We start from the raw sequence: 20,754 nt of genomic DNA on the forward strand, positions 1-20,754 counted from the left end.
AAGTAAACTAAAGGGAGGAGCAAAAATACACCAAAAAATGGGTACCTTTTGCTCCTTATTAATTGCTTCGGATATATTAAACAATTTACCGATAAAAAAAGTTAGATAAGACGATGATTGTTGGGTGTGTGAATATTTAAGAATTCACAACAACACATTCAAAATTTCCTTAAGTTGGAGCAAAGTAGCACCATATTACGGTAGCGAAAAGGAACGATGGAATATTGACTAGACAGGTCACTGATATTAACGTCGTCAAAGAGGCCATATAGTGGAGACCAAAAGGTAGGTCGTCAGACGAGATCTGCCGTACAGCAAATAAGCAGTGGATGCCATTAGCACATACATATACATATATGTATGTATGTATGTCACTTTATTGCACATAAACAGGTTAACATAAAACAGACAAAACAAAACAAGAAAAACAAATGTTATGTACAAAGGCGAACTTATCCCTAAAAGGGATCCCTTCCAGCTAACCTTTGAGAAAATGTGAAAGGATCAAACACTAACAGGTGAAAGACAAATCAATATTAAGAGTAGCAATATGAGAATTTTGGATACACATAAAAGTAGGACGATAGCAGATATAGATCGTCTCATTCACGAAGACTTATGCCTTGACTCATAATATCATGTTACTAAAGGTTAGATTTGACAAATCTGCGCGTCATCGTGGATGACACGAATTATACATATATTAAATAAAGTTTCTTAGTTAGGTACTGGAGCACAATATTAACATACAAATTATCGCTGTTTACTTGCTATATCCATATTCTGTCCCAATAAACTACTTCCACCCATATGATAGGTACTTCTACAAGGTAAATATGGTGATTAAAAATGGTTGTGTATTCTACCGTAATTTAATTTGGTGTTAATGCGCGAACGGTGCGCCGTTAGCTATCAATTAAGATGGACGATAAGACAGGTATCGTTCACGCTTAATTAACCGAACTAACAACATTATGTTGGAAATATGAGCCTTGCCTTTTTAGGGATTATTACTCCCTCTTTGTTGTATCGGACTCGCGACGGCCTGATTTGTGCAAAAGCCCTTATTAGAGAATGCCCGCTACTTTTGTTGCTGACTGTACCTACGAACGTACCTACGCTAACTACAGCTTGATCAGATTATACCAGAATATCAGGTATATCGGGTGAGAACGAGAAAATTAATTTGCGGTTAGTTTTATTTTTATCCTCACGAGACGCATAGAATGACCACAAGCCACGTACTTCATTGTAAGGCCTGAGTGGACGCTCGAGTCGGGCGTGCAGCGGGGCGGGGCGTGCGTCGTGCATGTATAGGAGCATGCAAACGTATAGGAGCGGCCTTATTGCACGCTGCTCACATCACTTGTGAGCCCGACGCCACGCTGCACGCCCCGCCGAACGCTCCGCTTCGAGCGTACACTCGGGACTTACACTTGGATAGATCTGTGGGTATACCTCTCGCGTCGAATAATGGTCGCTATGACAGTTAATTTTTCACGCAAAATAAGCAAAGTAAAGATAAAATTAAAACAATCATAATACGCTTTAATATGACTTACATACTATAAATGTACAAACATGGTTTAGAATAGTAAACAAAAAAATAAGATCTTGTAAGCAAAAATTGTGACTGGCTCTAACATATTTTGCATCAATACCTAAACTAAGTATTTAACTTAATAATTGTATCTTAGGTATTTCGTGTTAGTAGGTCAATGAAGTCAGGTGCTTATTGAGCAAAAACAATAAAAAAATGTAACAATCATGTATGTAAATAAAAAGTGAATTAACGTTTCACCTTTAATATCCTTTTTATGTGCAAATAAATGATTATGAATTATGAATATAAATAACAAACTAGGTAGTTTTTTCCCAAAGGGTAAAACGGGACCCTATTATTAAGACTCCGCTGTCCGTCTGTCTATCCGTCTGTGAACCGTGATAGTTAGACAGTTAAAATTTTCACAGAAGATGTATTTCTGTTGCCGCTATAACAACAAACACTAAAAACTACGGAACCCTCGGTGGGCGAGTCCGACTCGCACTTGTCCGGTTTTTTTTCTAGAGATAAGTAGTGAGGCGTGTTAGTCGCGCTCATAGTGTATGTTTTTTTAAATATCTTATTTGGGCACTTTTTTTCGTTGGGCACTGGTCATCTCCAGTTTCAGCCAAATGTTTGTAATTTTTAGCAAATTCATTTTAGAAATATAAACTTTATGTAAAAAAACGGTAGGTATAAACTTCGTCAATTATTATTTAAACGTAGCTCAAGCATTGAAGGAATTGAACGAACTTTCATAGAGACCATAGGCTACGAAGTTTGCTTACCATCAGGCTGGCCCAATGTGTGTTTGCCACCGACGTAGTATAAAGAGACCATCATTCTCGCGAAAGGTGTAGTAGACTGGAAAACGTATAGATTCCAGTGTTGGCCGAACGTTAAATAGAATTGAAAATTAACCATTACATACTGAATCGTAAACTGTCACCGTTCGTTACGGTTTACGGTTCAATTTGAATTAACCATTACATACTGAATCGTAAACTGTCACCGTTCGTTACGATTTACGGTTCAATTTGAACTAACCATTACATAGTGAATCGTAAATTACATGTAACCGTTCGTTACGCTTTACGTTTCAATTTGAAATGGTTAATTTTTAATATTTTCAATTCTAAGTAACGTTCGGCCAACACTGATAGATTCAAAAATATATTTCTAACGAATGCCTTTAATATGTATTATAAAATTATTACAACAACAATTCCTCTGGCCTGAAAAATTAATTTGGGGCAAGCATTTACTTGATCTTGATCATGATGTCAAACCCAAGATAAGTTTGCAGCAATTTTGATAGCCCTGTCTGTGTAAGTGTTAGGTAAAGGTCATAATTTCATAGAACTTTGACGTTTAAAATAACACTTGCACTGCCTGGGCTGCCAAAATCACTGCCAACTTATCTTGGTCTGACTCTACTAGTACGGTGACAGACTTTAATTGACTTTAATTGTAATAGACGACCGGTTTGGCCTAGTGGGTAGTGACCCTGCCTACGAAGCTGATGGTCCCGGGTTCAAATCCTGGTAAGGGCATTTATTCGTGTGATGAGCATGGATATTTGTTCCTGAGTCATGGGTGTCTTCTATGTATTTAAGTATTTATAAATATTTATATATTATATATATCGTTGTCTAAGTACCCTCAACACAAGCCTTATTGAGCTTACTGTGGGACTTAGTCAATTTGTGTAATAATGTCCTATAATATTTATTTATTATTTATGTCCTATAATATTTAATTGTTGAACCATTTAGGGTTCAAGCTAATTTGGTCGTCAATACTAACGGTATGAAATGTCAAATTTAAGTAAACCCTAAAACTCTTAACAACCACCGTGATTGTACTCCCTGAGTCGGTTGGGCAAGCACGTAACAATATGTCATGGCATCATAGCATGACACTGTACTCCATATTGTAGCCTAGCGGTAAGAGCGTGCGATTTTCAATCCGTAGGTCGTGGGTTCAAACCCACCAATATGTTTTTCGGAACTTATGTACCATAATATCATTAGATAGGTGAAAGAACATTGTAAGGAAACCAAGATAATCCGAATAAGGCCTAGTTTTCCCTCTGGGTTGGACAGACGGCAGTCGCTTTCGTAAAAACTAACGCCTACGCCAATTCTTGGGATTGGTTGCCAAGCGAACATCAGGCTCCTATGAGCCGTGGCTAAAAACCGCGACAACGCGAGAAAGATGATGAATTGATGATACTTTATATACCTGTGTTATTCCGGTATAAAAAGATTAAAAATTATGATAAGGAGGATCTTAACGCGCGGCACAAAGCACATAGCTATACATGCCGCAAAAGTAACTGGCGACTAAGGTCATAATGCTATCTCCTTTACCCTTGTTAAGACCTACCAATGAAAGAGATGGCATTATGAACTGGCACCACACAAGTTGGCAAGTATAATTGGTATGAAGACGCATTAACACGCCGATGATAATAACATTTTGGAGGACTAGAAACGGCTTCACATCTATAAAGATTTACTGTTCACATTATTACCAACATTATCGCTATACAAAAAAATAGTTTCTCAGAAGTCCACATGAAATTAGCATGATGGCGTGAATATCGCATCTGGCGGCCCACCGCGTGGCACCCACGTGGCGCTTATCAGATGTACAACTGCCACGCGTCTCTCTCGATCTGAACTGTGTAGAAAAGGATAGGTGATTTGTCGCGTGACGAGAAATTGTGGATCTGGTCCTTCTGTCGTTCTCGTGTTTTTTAAAAATATACCAATCTACTGGTATGTAATTGTATCGAGAGATTTTACGAGTATTAATGGTGTCACTTGAGTAGAATTTTGAATAGACCATTAAATATTTATCAAATACTTATATCTAATACCAAAAACAGAGCTAGCGGATTGTTAACATCCGTATCCGATCCGTAAATAGATTTCGATTGATCTGAAGAATAGAAAGACTACTGCTAATGTTAGGCTTGTCTGTCCATATTGCGTATGTTTTCGAAACCAATGATCGTAAATTTGAGATTCAATATTCAGACTTCTGGAGCTTCTTAAATACGGATCCAACTGAGCTACAAAAGCTTGCTCGACTCCGGAGAATCTTCCTTACCTAAATTGCCCGAGATTCCCCGGGTTACCTAAATTACTACCTTATTTTTTTTATTGCAAATTAATTTAGTACTGCTTACTTTACCCAAGGCCAAGTTAAAATTAAAACAATAACAATATTGACTCACCAGAAGAAGCAAGAAGTCTTCGGCTACGACGACATGGCAGCCAGTCACGCCCTCACGGAGGACATCTGTGGACAACAAAAAATATATTGTTCAAAACATTTTTTTTTTTACAAATCTGATACAAGTCACATAGATCACACCAAGAAAATAAGAGTAAGACTCTCAGCACACGGAGCGTAAGCGTCATGTAAGCATATCGTAAAAACGTAAAGAGTACGAGACGCGTAGAGTTCTGGGCACCAAGCGTCGTGTAAGCGTAAACGTTTTATAAATAAAATCTGGCGTCAGATGTCTTCGGCGAATATATCGACGATCTTACTTTCTGGTCAGATAAAGAAGATTTTTTATTGTTTGATTATGTCAGAAGTTTTGTTTTTTACGCCTGTATTACGCTACGCCTGTCGTAATGACGACAGAAATCTCATACGCTACGCTACGACAACGCTTCGTGTGCGGACTTGTTGGAAGTTGTTCGTGCTCGTAGCGCTCTCGTTCTACGCGCGTACGATACGCGTACGCGTCTCTTACGCTTACGCGCCTTGTGCTGACTTGACTTGAGTCTCCCGGACTACCATAAATTAACTCGTTTTCTGTTAAACATCGGCAATTCATCAAACACGTCGTTATATACTTAAAAGAGGTAATACTAACAACAGCCTCATTACCACTTAATGCTTATTAATACAACAACTAATTGGCTAATTATGAAACGCCTTTGCAACGTCAACTTAACAGACAATAGATCATACGCACAAAAACTTAATCGACGGTAGATAGATAGATAGATAGATAGATAAACCATTTATTCGCTTGCCACAATACACACAACTAAACAAAAAAATAATACAAACAATAGCAACACCAAAATAAAAATTAAATAAAGAACAAAAAGCAACAATAAAAGGTAATGTGTGCTGTGTGCGTTGCAGCAAAACAAAAGGGTTCTGGCTCAGTAATACGCTCCACTCTTTCGGGTGAAGCACTGATAATTCTGCTAGAACCCAGATCACGAACGATTCACGATGTAACAAAAAAAACATATATATACATAAATATTTAGTAGCATGCCTATAAAATAATAATAAGTGTCGTAGTATGGATTATGTAAAAGTGTGGTGCGTGTTGGTGTATAGTACCTTATTATAACAGATGTCGAGTATAAAATGGCCTACCATAATATAAAGAGTTTGTACACATACAGACTAGATTCGGTAATCTGCAACCAAGTACCCGTGCGGTATTCCTGCAATTTGTTTATTTAAAAGGTACATTTTAAAATGAGACTTAAACGATTGCTTTGTTTTAAGGCATCTTAATGGTGGAGGGATATTATTCCAGCACTTGGTTGCGAGATACCTGAAGCAGCCCGTAAAAGCGACGGTTTTGTGTGGATGTGTTTCTAAAAGACAACGCCTGGTGGATCTAGTACCATGTCGTCTGTGGAATGAGGAAATATGTATTTTTTAGTATAAATATTCCGGTTTTTTGTCATTTAGGACACCAAATAAAAGACTTGCAAGGTGTAGGTGTCTGCGAGACGTCATATTAAGTATTGAGGCTTTATTTAAATGTGGTGTAATGTGACTCCTAGGTAGGACTGAATAACAGAAACGATAACAGGCATTCTGAACTCGCTGTATAAGACGTCGCGTTTTCTCTTGTAGACGTGGCCCGTACACTATGTCTCCATAATTTAGTTTGGACAGAACTAGTGATTCGCATAGAATCTTACGTACTTCCTCACTTAAGAGGTTTCGAATTTGATATAAGACCTTCAGGCGAAAAAAGCACGACTTGACCAACTCTCTCACATGTTTTTCGAACCGCAACTGGCTGTCAATCACGAGCCCTAGGTTTCTAGCCTCCTCCACTCGTTCTATGAATGAACCTCTTATACTTATTTTAGGGTCAAGATCCAACATTTTTGATCTTTGTGACTTGGAACCTAATATCATGAACTTTGATTTAAGGGGGTTCAGCAATAATCCATTTTTATCAGCCCACGTGGATATACTTTCCAGATCCGCATTAATTTTGTGAATTGCTTCGGCTAGATTACCAGGACGGGTTGAAAAGTACAGTTGGACGTCATCTGCATATAAGTGGTATTTGCAGTATTTAATCGTTTTTATTATATCTGCACTGTAAATAATAAATAACAATGGACCAAGTATAGAGCCCTGGGGGACTCCCCGGGTTAAAGATCTGGCGTCAGAAACCGATGAGGTACCATTTTCTTTTGATAGTTTGACAGACTGCGTTCGCTCACCAAGGTAACTACTGAACCAAGCTAGTGACTTTAAGTCTACTCCATAGTAACTCAGTTTTGAGAGTAGCAAGGTAATATTTATGCAGTCAAAAGCGCGCGAAAAATCTAATAGTACCAAACAGGTGCCTTTACCAGAATCTTGTTCAGAAAGAACATTATCGATGACATCAATTAAAGCAGTAATGGTCCCCATTCCCTTTCGAAAGCCTGATTGCATTTGAGGCAGGATATTTGTGTCATCTACATACTGGTATAATTGATCGTAAACAGCTTTTTCTAGTATCTTAGATAAGAATGGTAATTTGCTTATTGGTCTAAGGTCTTTAAGTTCGTATGCATTATCCACCTTAGGCAATGGAGTAACCAGAGCAGATTTCCAAATAGCTGGCACCTCACCGGTAAGAATTGACCTATTAATAATAGCTGTGATGACAGATAGTGTGCGCGGTAATGTAAGCACAACCATGTCCCTACATATAGAGTCAACACCAACTGCATTAGTTGTAACAGATAATATATATTTTCCAACCTGTTGCTCGTCGGTACGGTACGGTAATCTCGTGGACTTAGCCACTTCATTAAATAAAGATCTACACAGGCTTGACTGTAAAAACTCATGACCATAGAGAAATAAGTTATCTTAGAGCAGTGTTGGTCGAACGTTAATTAGAATTGAAAACATTGAAAATTAACCATTACAAATTGAACCATAAACTGTAATGTAACCGTCCGTTACGGTTTACGGTTCAATTTGTAATGTTTAATTTTCAATTCTAATTAATGTTCGGCCAACACTGTCTTAGAGTGCTCGCTTCATATCAAAACTATTGTATTTTGTTTAAGGAGGAACTTATTACTTATACGTTTTACCATACTTCCCATACAACATATTATTTATTAAATAAGATTAGCCTGAAATTCGACTTTGTATCCTTAGAAATAGATACTTAATTAGAATAATTAGCGTATGGAGCGAATCAATAATACAAGGTCGATTTTCTTTTTGCTTTCTGAACTATTGTTAATTCCTTAAGCGCTTAATGCATACATTATCATACAATTATGCACTTAAAAAGTTTTTAATAATAATCACATATTCCAAAAATAGAGTAATCTCTTTTCTAAGAAATTATATCTCATTTTCCTCTACATCTTTCACAAGCTCCAACCTTAAAAACCATTCCAATCTGCACTCTAAATAAGGTTGTATTTAGAACTGCATGTCAGTTCAAGTCCCTTCTCAAACAGTTGGTACAGGGACCCTCGTCATACTTGGCCTACATAATACACAAACAAATATTAGGGGTTGTGAGGAAGGGTAATGATGTACGAGTAACCCGCAGGCTTTAAATGTAGTGTGATACTGAGTTGGCAGGACTTATGAATAGATATGAGAATTAATGACATATGCCCATGCCCAGTACTTTAATACCTCCTCCTTCTTTCTGCTCTTATCCCACGTTATGTGGGGTCGGCACAACATGTTCTTCTCTTCCATTCTCCTCTATCTTTCGCCACCTCAGCGCTCACTCCTTTCTTCCTGTCTGTCTGTTAATACCTATGATGATATTTTATAAGAACGACTATTTATTTATACCCGCCGATTTATTTATTGTACTTAACTAATCTCATTATTTTGTAATTTTATATAATTTATATTTATTATTTATTTAATCTTTATTGCACAATACATGAAGGTACAAATGGCGGACTTAATGCCTTAAGGCACTCTCTACCAATCAACCAATGGGTTAAACCAGAAAGATTAAGTAGGTGCAATGTGTTTTAAAGTAAATGAATTTATCCTATGTGTCACAATAATTTTTAATGTAAAATGTATCCACGAACGGCTAGATTAGTTCACGCTACGCCACTGACCTCATGGCATAGCTTTAAGTTCGCCTTTTGCACATTAAGTTTTCCTTTTGTGCAATAAAGTTTAAATAAATAAACCGAATTGTGGGTCAAACCGGGATAATATTGGCCTTGTATTATATAAGTTGTCACTTTCAGTACGCAATACGCATAATTGGTTATTTTATTTATTGTAAATATACTACGCATTAATTTTATATTTATACTACGTCGGTGGCAAACAAGCATACGGCCTGCCTGATGGTGAGCAGTCTCCGTAGCCTATGTACGCCTGCAACTCCAGAGGAGTTACATGCGCGTTGCCGACCCTAACCCCCTCCCCCCTCATTGAGATCTGCCAACCTTACAATAACAATAAACAGTGCGTAAATAAAGCCTGCCACTCACGGTTCATTGCTCTAACAATTGGATTCCCGTTAACGGACGCATTGTGATGGATGGAATATGGAATAGAGCGAGTTGATGCTTAAGAGGGAAGTATCTATACCACGTGATCGTCCATACAAAAATAGAAAACGTTTTCCACTTCTAAATATTTTCCAGTCTTCATGATTTTTTAGTATGTTATTGACATAATGAAAAACTAGGTTTATAGGTTTTTTCCTTTTTTTCACAATTGGCAATTCAACAAAAAAATATATTAAAAAAAACATTAAACAGATAAACAGATTTACCGTGATGTAAGGATTAATTTTTCTGTATAGTAATTTGATGTTGACTTGTAAATTGGCTTTATAAAATAAATGACTATGACTATGACTATGACTAAACCTAGAATATATTATGCTGAAGCGATCGACATCAAAATCAAAGTGATTTATTAAGATTTAGTTAGTGGAAAATGTTTTCTCCCGAAATGGAATTTCATAGAAAAAGTACCGTTATTTCGCCAGGATCGCAAAGCTATTCTTCCCTCTTAACACGTTTATTATTTTTTTAGTTTGAACCTATTACGCGTGGCGCGTGAAAGTAATTACTTTGAGAGCTTTAACATTTAAAAAAAAAATATTTTTTTGCCGAAATTTACTTAAACTCATATAACATTTTTTCCTTCTTTTGGTCTGAGAAGTATATAGTTAAAATCTTTTGGGTTCCTCTTGTTACACCGTGTATATACTTCGGAACATCTGTCATGTGTGCAATTTTCTGAACATACTTTCGTCACTTAAAAGCAAGTTATAGTAAATACTGTGCATATCAAATGATAACGAAGTGTTTAATGCAGTAGAAAGTAATTCCACGTAATTTGATAACGACTCCTGAGTATATGACTCAATCCAGCAATCTCGTAATGCCATAAAACCACTTCTGCAGGTACACGCACCAACAAAACTTAAGTAACACAATGTGAACCTTATGTCTTAGCAATAAGGTTTAGGAATGATCAGTTAATTGCGCCAACGATGACCGGTCCCAGCTTTCATTGCCAAGTGCACCGTTTAGAACACTACAAAGTTAAAAGGTCATATCAACCTTTATTTCCACGGGTTTAACGTCTTTCTGGGTTTAAAAAGGCTTGAAGTGTTATCGCTAAAGCATACTGCGCGCAGTACTTTAGTTAGGATATACTACTGATGTGCAGTGCTCGGAACCGGTTTTTTTAAAACCCGACATAGCCCAATTTTTTTTTGCTCTTAACGTAGGACTGAATCATGTATTTAGGTAACATCTTCGTATTATTAGATTGTCCCACTAAAAATTAAATAATAAGCCAAAGAACGAAAAAAAAAACGTAATAAAACCGGTATTTTTGTATGAATAAAAAACCGGTTCCGAGCCTTGCAGATGTGCCGTCGGGCAATTTCCAAAATCGCCACAGAAAATTTTCGCGAACTTAATTTTTTTCATTTCCAAAATTAGTTTCATTTGTTCCAGTGATATTTTCCTGACATTTTTGAGGATTGCTCCAGCTATTTACAAACTTACCGCAACTTGCACCACAGGGGCCCATTTCTATTACTGTATTAGACTAATGTTATTAGTCCATGTTTCATGCGATTTGACAGTTCGTGGACTAATAATATTGGTCTAATACCATTCGAGAAATGGGCCCCTGTCCAGTCGTATGGGTTACCATGGCAACACACTATTTATATTAGACTAATACCGTTCGAGAAATGGGCCCCTGTCCAGTCGTATGGGTTACCATGGCAACACACTATTAATATTAGACTAATACCGTTCGAGAAATGGGCCCCTGTCCAGTCGTATGGGTTACCATGGCAACACACTATTAATATTAGACTAATACCGTTCGAGAAATGGGCCCCTGTAGGTTATATACTCAGAATACGACTCATACCTAATTAACTCAAGAATAAATTTAAATGGATGCAATTGTAAAGAAATGTCCATACAATGTTCCCCTTCCCCTGTTGTAACCTCGCAAACGAAGTAACTATCAATTTATAGAAACGCCAATAGAAATGTACGGGATGAGAACAACACATCAATATGTAGAAATTTCTAAAATGGACTTAACTCCTCTGAAAATAGATCTGTTTTTACAATGAAACAGGTTGACTTAGATAGTTTATCAACTACCCTTTAAGGAAGGAAAATATGTCACACGCTTCACCTGCTGGTCTAGAGAATGTACAAGGTAATGTGGGTTTTTGCTAAGATATATATGGTTAGAAATTATCACGTAACGGCGGAACTTTAAGGGTCCGTATGTGTCAAGAAAAAATAAGTGTGTGGTTTTTAAGTGTGAAATCTACCCAAAATCATTGAAATTACGTACTAGAGTCAGACCAAGATAAGATTTTGACAGCCTCGACAGTGTAAATCAAGCTTCTATGAAATTATGACGTTTACTTAACACTTTCACAGGCTGGGCTATCAAAATCGCTGCCAACTTATCTTGGTCTGACTACTAATATCGAGATACAAGTAAACAGAATATGACCCGATAATCTTATTGTCAGAAATCTGAGGACCTATCGCGAACATCTAAAATTAAAATGCATGTCCCTCTATCGTACTAGTTAGTATTCCGTACAAAACTTTGTTCACGGAACACTTATTGGTAACTTTATTCGTACAAAATTAAATCTGAGTAGTATGCACAGAATTATAGTGTCGTTTACATATTATTGTACCGCAATACTAAATATCATACTCTAGCATTTCGGAAGAAAACGTTAATTAAAATCTTATCTTAAAAATCCGTGAGTGGAACACTCGGTTGGAACAAAGTTAAGAAAGGAAGTTGACACATATTATTGCTTTTCACATCACATCACATATGAGGAAAGCATGTTCATGTTCGTGACCGTGTTCCTCATCCTCATTCTCATTCTTTCTCAATCGTTGGAACGAAGTTAATAAAGGGTCGTGACGGGTTTTCGTGACGGAAAAATCTTACACTTTTTTTGCCTAGTCCGTACCGTATAAGGAACTTCTTTCTAAAAATGGGGTATAGCTTAATCCGAACGAAATATACCTAATAGATGACGGAGTATCGATTTTCAATTTTGGGGATAGACCCTCACAACTCAAAAGGTTTTCCACACCTACAGTTATATACACACACGGCGGGAGCGGGCGAGAGGGGGCGTGCGCGGGCATGTTGGCTAACATGCCAATTGTTTACGCTCCGTAGCGAACGAAACGCAACTGTCACTGTCGCACTAATATGAAAGAGTGATAGAGAGACACAAAGCGTTTCGTTGTCGTAGCGCAAGCGATTGTCACGTTGGCTAGGCACCCTAAGCGGGCGTGCGCGGGCGTGAGCGTGCCCATGCAGGCCCGCGCATCAGCGCGCACGCCCGCACCCGCTGTGGGTGTGCATTAAGCTTAATATGACAACGCGTCTAGTCCAAACTAGATAGAACGGAAAAGTTGCTCTCCATATACGTCCCGTACGTATATAATATGTAATTTACAAATATTTACACGACTCATAGGGAACCTTTTTAATACTAACCCGATTCGCACTTGACGATTGTTATTTTTAAATTGCCACAATTATTGATCGAGTTTATAGTGCGACGTAATTTAATTCAGAGTTTTTAGACTTTTGCATAACCAAGTCCGGTTTTTGTTGGTGTGGAATGTTAGGGTCGGCATCGCGCATGTAACTCCTTTGGAGTTGCAGGCGTACATAGGCTACGGAGGCTGCTTACCATCAGGCGGGCCGTATGCTTGTTTGCCACCGACGTAGTATAAAAAAACAACGGGTTGCACTCCGGGAGTGCCGGCAGAAGTGAAAACTTGAATATTAACGTTGTGCATTTTTGATATTTTGGAATGGTTAAGGAATAATTTTGCACGAATTGCTTTAATTATCACTATTATCAGTACTATCATTTATGTGGTAAAACACAATATCCATTTATTGCGCTATCGTACACAAACATGACAATATATATTACGAGTACATTAAAAACACTTCAGAACTATTACAATGATTTAACATTAAAAAGTTTATCTCTCAGAAAAATCAACTTTCATCCATAATTTCAACGAATATTACACCATCATCATTACTAGAACCATCATCGCCAATCTCTAAAAAACTGAAACGATCGATTTATGGTAGCTGTAATAAGAAACGAACAATTTTGATTCGAACCTACTTACATGTCTAATAAAGACCGCATCAATAGTAGTTTTGTATTTCGTTAAGATTGCGATCATTTGACATCGTTAAACCAAATTCATTATTTAAAAATTCAATTAATAATTGATTTTAACATCTGCAAAGTTTATGTTGAAATCTCCACTCAAACCACTCCACTCGTTAATGTTAAACTCGCGACAGGTCACGTGTCCGTCTTACGAATTTTCAATCTGACGAATCTCTCGGTCACGTGACCTGTCGCGAGTTTAAAAATTTTTCCCTATCACAAAAAGTGCACAGCGCCGCTAATTAATAGAGCGAAAGAGTTTATACATCTTGCATTGTACCATTTCTTTCAAATGTCGACGAATCTCATAGATCAACTACAAAATACTTACCTTAGTATTCCGTTAAGCAATAAACCTAAATTAAAACAAGAAATCAATATTCACCGACACCGTTAAAATACCTATCAATCACACCAAAGTAATGGTCTCCCACCATTATTATTGTCCATTAATTTCTTTCAATATCACAATAGTACAGTGTTCTCTTTCGCACACACCTCGTTCTGCCCAACTAGAGCGAGACGGTCAAATGTAATGTTATTTTAAAATAAACGGGACGATCGTCTTTTGTTATTTTTAATTTGACGTGAGTTGAAAAGTTAAGTGTTAAAGTGGGCCAACTAATGAAGGAAGGTATCTTGTTTTCATTTTAGTAAAATGATGATGATCGCCGAGATATATTTTTAACTGATTAAATTCAAATGTCTATTGACATTTAAAAGATACAGAAACTTTACTGTGCCCAAAAGCGTTAAATGCATGATCAATTATTTTTTTTTTAATTAATTTTGCCCATGGACATATTTTTAATTATGTCACTAATTCATACGAACCAAGTAGATACAAATGAGTTTTACTTTTAGAATATTGATGATTATAATTAAATATTTTTGTTTGTCTAAAAATATTTAATTTGATTAATTTAATGGCCTTTTAAAATATTGTGTACACTATTTTCAATCGTGGCTGAATGCCGGATGGATCTGTGCCTTCGATGCCTAACCTCTCAAAAATTACAATATGGCGGGCAAATGTGTTAATTCACAATGTACTATAATGTACCGTCACCCGTAAAAGTGCATGGCGAATTTATCAATGAATTCATTTATAATTTCTCCATGCAATTTCGCAACTCACTGTAAAAAAGTCAAATAGAATCTGCACTGCGCACTTTTTAGTAAAATCAAATAATTATTGATTACATCCTCTCCGGAAACTGGCAGTAAATCGTGCTGAGGTGTTGCATTATTTTTTACAACAAGTAGGGATTGCAATCCGGCCCGGCGGATCCGGTAATCCGGCCGGATCCGGCACTTTTCAGAAGCTACCGGATCCGGTAAAAATCACCGGATCCGGACCGGATCCGGTAAAATAAGAAAACGCTTAAATACAGCACGCGCTGTGCATTTCAGATGAGGAAAAGGCAACGGATACAAGGTATGAAGTTTAACAGAACCAAAAACGAATGAAAAAGTTTAAATTTAGTAAGATAAAAATATATTTATTATGACGATGACTGGGAACAGAAGAGGATTTCTTCTTCTTTTATGTTGGTGGCACGATATGACGATTACATAAATACTGTATTAGAAGGAAAAATTAAAGGATGGAGATGCCATGGAAGGCATTTGTAATTTATGCTAAAGACAAGGTTAATGTCGTGTCATAATGTTGTGATAGGAGATTAAAAGTAAACAAATGAGCAGGATTAAGTCGGCGGTACTCAACCGACTAAAGTTGGGCTCATCAATATGTGTGAATGAAAAATATATGATAATATTGATAATGATAATCTTTAGTTTTCTCCGATATATATAGATATATAGATATATGATAAAATATAGATTATTTTCTATTCAAATTTAAGAGAGAATCTTTTGTCTTTACAATTTCATCCAATCTTATACAATTTCTTTCATCTCCTGGTACATGCTACTCTACGTCTAGCCAATCTATGTAACTTTTCTTACGGAGTCCCTTTCCGCGATGGTTTTCAATCCTACATTCCCTATAATTTGACCAATATACTTTTCTATAAATTTAAAAAAGTTTTTTTTTTAAATCACACAGTCCACTACTTTTTCGGACAAAAAAGCAAGATAATACTAGAGCGCATTTAATATCATAATTGGTTAAAAGTAAAATTTCTTCGTTAAAAGTAATAAATAATAGTAAGCGTAGGAGTTGAAAATAGAATTCCGGTTACTCTTGTTTGCCGCGCTATCTATTGTCGAGTAGCAGTACTGAGAGTTCCGCTACTTGATGCTAGATGTCGACTACGAAAATAATAAGCGTTTTGGTACCAAAACTGATGTATGGAGTGAGCACTCTATGTTCTTCTTATTTCTCTATGCTAGAATGGATGTCAATGTTAGAGTTTGTGAGGAAAGAGAAGATTCGTGTAATGTATGGGGCCCAATACATTCCACGACTCTTCTCTTTCCGAACAGACTCTACAAAGAATTCAATCAAATAACAGTTACGATAACTTGTCCTTTCAAGGAGCTCCAATTCCCACCCCACATCCCATCATCAGGCTTTGCAAACTAATCAAATTTATAATTGTAAACGAAAATTTGACCACTTTTAAATGGTTAAATATAATAAATTACCGATTTCAAATTTTATTTTTAAAGTGATATTGAGATTGTGACACTTTTTACTACCAAGTTCTATTTTATTGTTAAGAAGTTATTTATTAACTTCAAATTATAGATTTAGGAATACGTATTACGCAAAAAACTAGAAAAATATGTCATGTAATTAACTTTTATATCCCTATCCCAAACCGGATCCGGTCCGGCCGGATCCGGCCGGACTACGGCCAAAATCCGGCCGGGTCCGGCCGGATTGAAAACCAATCCGGTTTGCAATCCCTAACAACAAGTCAATTTATATTTTCAGCGTGTACAGTCAATGTATTAAATATCGATAAGGACAAAGTGCCAAAAATATGTATACACGACCCTATTGCGTGTTTTTATTGAATTCCATTAACTTCGGGGTACTGATAAGTACGTTCAAGGAAACTACATGGCATAGCTAATTAAAAAAAACATATATAAAAACTTATTAAATGTTGCATATAGCATTTTTGTAACACGGGCATTACATTTAATTCAACCAAACAGTTGAAAACTGTGACATATCAATGTCATTTCAAACATCAATCGTCAGAGATAGTACTTACGTTTAGTAGCAAATGCATAAACTCGTAGGTACTAAACACTAATCACTAAGTAAATAGGCCCTAAGGCAAATGTATAGGCTCGTAAGGGCCTTATAAGATAAAAATAAATTATTGATTATCTCCGAAACGGAGTTAATTAGATTGCCGGTGTCTTTGAGAAACTTACTTAATTTAAGCTCAGGAATGCACCCTTGAAATTAACGAAAATCAAAAAATCACAGTGTATATATTAAGGTAGTGTGTACATATTTTTGACACTTTGTCCGTATCGATATTTAATACCTTGGACTGTACTACGGAAACAAGCAATATTTATGATTGGAGATCTAAACATTATTGGTCTTTTCCGCAATGTAATGCGCCGATACCTAATAAGGGGTGTAATCTAAAGATAACGCATCTAAGAGTTAAGGCCCAGTAAGTTCGTGCTCTTCCCTCACTCTCACTGAGCGTAAGCGTGAGCGAGATGGGTGTGTGTGCCCGGGAGCTCGGATTTCATGTTTTCGAATTTATTTATTTTTACGTTTAAATAAAAAAAAGTAAGCGATAAGTTTACTCAAACCGATTTGTCGGTTTGCCGGTTGCCGATTTTTAGAAGCAATTTTCATATTTTTAGCTTTTGTGCAAAATTTGTTACAAAGTATATTTTAGGCCTATTTTCGTGATTGTTTCCTATCGAGCGAAAGTCGAAAACTCAAGAAAGGCCTCAAGAATGCTAAATTCAATATTTGGCAGCCGTATTGTGATATAAAAAAGCGCTACCGCTTCGACCTCAAAAACTCCGCTCTCTAAATCTACTGCACCTTAATCTTGCATAGAACTATTCTAGCCTTGCAAACATAATCGTTAGAAAACATCAATATGCGTAAAAAACTTAAGAACACCTTGTATGCCAAGGGCAAAAGTATCGATGTGAATAATTTACTACATACCTACCTACTTGTTTGTTTTTTTTTTTATAGGAGGCAAGCAAGCAGACGAATCGCCTGATGGGAAGCAATTACCGTCACCCATGGACACCTACAGCGTCCTTCAATTTCCTAATTGTTAGTTACACCTATAACCTACAATATTAAATTATCAACGGTATCGTAAAATACGTGAGTATAAAATACTCGCAAAAAAGTATAGCACCACAAAAAATACCAAACACTTAATAGAATCAGGCGATAATTTGCGGAAATCCATATTAATAAATTAAATTAATCAGTGCTAACCCGTCATACTTGCGTAACTATAACCTTATAATATATATATATATATATATATATATATATATATATATGTACAGTCACGTCTGAAAATATCGATACGAAAAATGTGCCAAAAATATGTATACACTACCTTAAGATATGGCCAATAAAGTCGTGTATAAATATTTTTGGCACTTTTTTCTTATCGATATTTTCAGACGTAACAGTACTACCTACTTGTAAATCTAGGGAAGAGCTGTGCCTGCCAACACAAGCCTTGTTTTGCTTACCGGGCGGCTCCATCCCCTGCATCACAAATATGTACATTATTATGAAATAAAGAATTTTGTATTTTTTGTAACCTGCATGCATGTTACTCGTGCAGGCGGTCTAATCGCAATAAAGGTATATCTTCAAGGGAAACTGATAGTGTTAGAATGAGTGTATAGACAACATGGAGGTGTAATTAGAGCGCGGCCCAGTGGCCGAGGACGTTCCGGCCGCCGGATGTTCGGCCGGATGTCGGATCCCCGCCGTCCGTCGCTATCTCAGCTCCATTGATTTATTCATTTTCCTATTTTTCTGTTACTATGCTCCTCACTTTATTAGAAGCATAGTAACACAATTAAATTATTAATTAAATTAGTACTGGAGCTCTAATCACAATAAAGCAGTGTGCCTATTTTAGATTAACTAATAGGCTAATAATATAAGTTTATAGACACATTAAGTTGAAAAAAGGTATTAGGCATATTAGTACATGGCAGGCATCATATTCGCGAAAAAGCGATCTTTTCTAGGGGTAGATCTAAGCTAATAGAAAGCCTATATAAAACATGGCGCTGTATTTAGAGCGTGGCCCAGTGGCCGAGGACGTCCGGCCGCCGGATATTCGGCCGGATGTCGGATCCCGCCGTCCGTCGTTATAGCAGCTCCATTGGTTCTTACATTGATTTATTCACTTTCCATTTCTTGTAAGATTTTTGTTGTTACTATATTGGTACTGGAGCTCTAATCGCGATAAAGCAGGGTTCTATTTGACTAATAGTCTTAAGCTACAATTATATTGTAATTTTGTATTTTATTAACATGTTTTGTTAGAGCTTTAAATAATTCAATTCATGTCAAAAGTATAAACTTTTTATTCTAATATGGCCGGCGGCGAATGAAGTAACAATGCGTTTGACATAGATGTTTACTTGAGAACCCCTAGTGTAATTCAATTCAATTCAAATATAGGTACTTTATTCATGTAGGCCTAGCAACAAGCACTTATGAATAGTAAGACAGTATTACATATTATTATCTTAAGCTAATTATCAGAGCAATTTATTGATGTAAATATTATTCCATATATAATACTAATGAATATAATTCATAGATCAAATTGAATTCTAAGAATTTCACAAAATATCGTCAAACAAAAAAAAAACAATTGTATAAAAAATACTAGTCTAGAATATTTCTAGAATAAATTCTATATGTCAAACAAATAAAAAATTAAATAAAAAAAACAACAACAACGGAAGTACATACATGTATTGGAATAAAATGAGACTTTACGCAAACGCGTAGGTCACGTTTCGCTATCGAATAAATTTACACTAGGGGTACTGATTCTTGTTTCTCGTATAATAAGCTCTAGTATATATTATGTTATAAAATATGTGTTCAAATTAACCCATACAAAACAAATTAACATCAATGATTTTCTAACCTAATTGTATTATTTTCTTGAGCTATACCTAACGACACGATAAGGACGTAGAAATGTGTGCCACTATTAGAGCCCCGTGGGAATTAGATCGCGGCCTACTCGGCCCTGTAAGCGAAGTTCCGAACGCCGGACGTCGGATGCTGACCGGATGCCGGATCTCGGTATCGCGGCTCTATTGGTTCCCGGCTTGTCCGGGGTTTATTGATTTGGGTATGTGTAAAATCACGGCAAGAAAAATTGAAAACTCCTGAGTAGCGAGAACGTGAACATTTATTGTCTTTTCGTTCTCAGGTTTGGACTGTTCGAGTAACTCCGATCGCCGTTTTTTTTTTGCCCGCGTGAATGGGACTTCGATGGGCAAGAGATGACACCAAGGTCCCGTTTAGTACTATGTGAGATGTGAGACTAAGATATATTATAGACGTGACTGCTATAGTTATTGGTACTCCTAATAAATCAGAAAGAAACAAGCCAATAGTCTTATTGTTAGAAGTGGCCAATTACTATGTAGTGGCCAATAGCCATAGCAGTCGCCCTATATATATATAGTATACTTTTACGATGTATCTATATTATCTATGGTAAAAAGTAAAAACCCTGGATGGAGACGGAGTCTGGAGGAGTATGGGCCGTTCAGAAAAGTTTAAGAGGCTAATAAAAATTGGTGGAAAACGAAGTGCCACCATGCTGACAGTCTAAGTCGGCATTTCCCAAACTATGGGTCGAGGGAAACATAAGACGATATGCCGAACAATCGGGTTAACCGGTACTAATAATACTTCATGCTCCCTATTTAAGACGCCCAAGAGTTGGATCCCGAATTTGGCAGTTTTTGTCTGGTGGGTCCGAGCCCAGTCAACTTTGGGAACCACTGGTCTAAGTAAAATATTAGATTGAATTTGCAGTGTCTTTGCCAAAATAAATGAACTGCAAGTTACAGCCAAACAGTTGAACTGCAAACCTGCAGTTTCCTACACTATCTGCAAACCAAAATGACGACCGAGATCATATTACCATCTCTTTCACACCTGCTACGCGACTACGCAAATATGAATGAGAAGTTTTACGACCCCGGTCGTCAGTACGGTTTG

The 20,754-nt window shown here is 36.7% G+C and overlaps 1 protein-coding gene across 1 annotated transcript in view; it reads right to left on the reverse strand.

Annotated features, from left to right (window-relative positions):
- LOC133521857 (protein tweety) overlaps positions 1-20,754 on the reverse strand; it is a 136,471-nt gene that overhangs the window by 12,825 nt on the left and 102,892 nt on the right. Inside the window, exon 3 of the mRNA XM_061856958.1 lies at positions 4,788-4,852. The gene's annotated coding sequence lies outside the window, so the exon portion shown is untranslated. The remainder of the gene's footprint in view (positions 1-4,787; positions 4,853-20,754) is intronic.

Source organism: Cydia pomonella, chromosome 10 (assembly GCF_033807575.1).
Source record: "Cydia pomonella isolate Wapato2018A chromosome 10, ilCydPomo1, whole genome shotgun sequence".
In the NCBI taxonomy this organism is placed as follows: domain Eukaryota; kingdom Metazoa; phylum Arthropoda; class Insecta; order Lepidoptera; family Tortricidae; genus Cydia; species Cydia pomonella.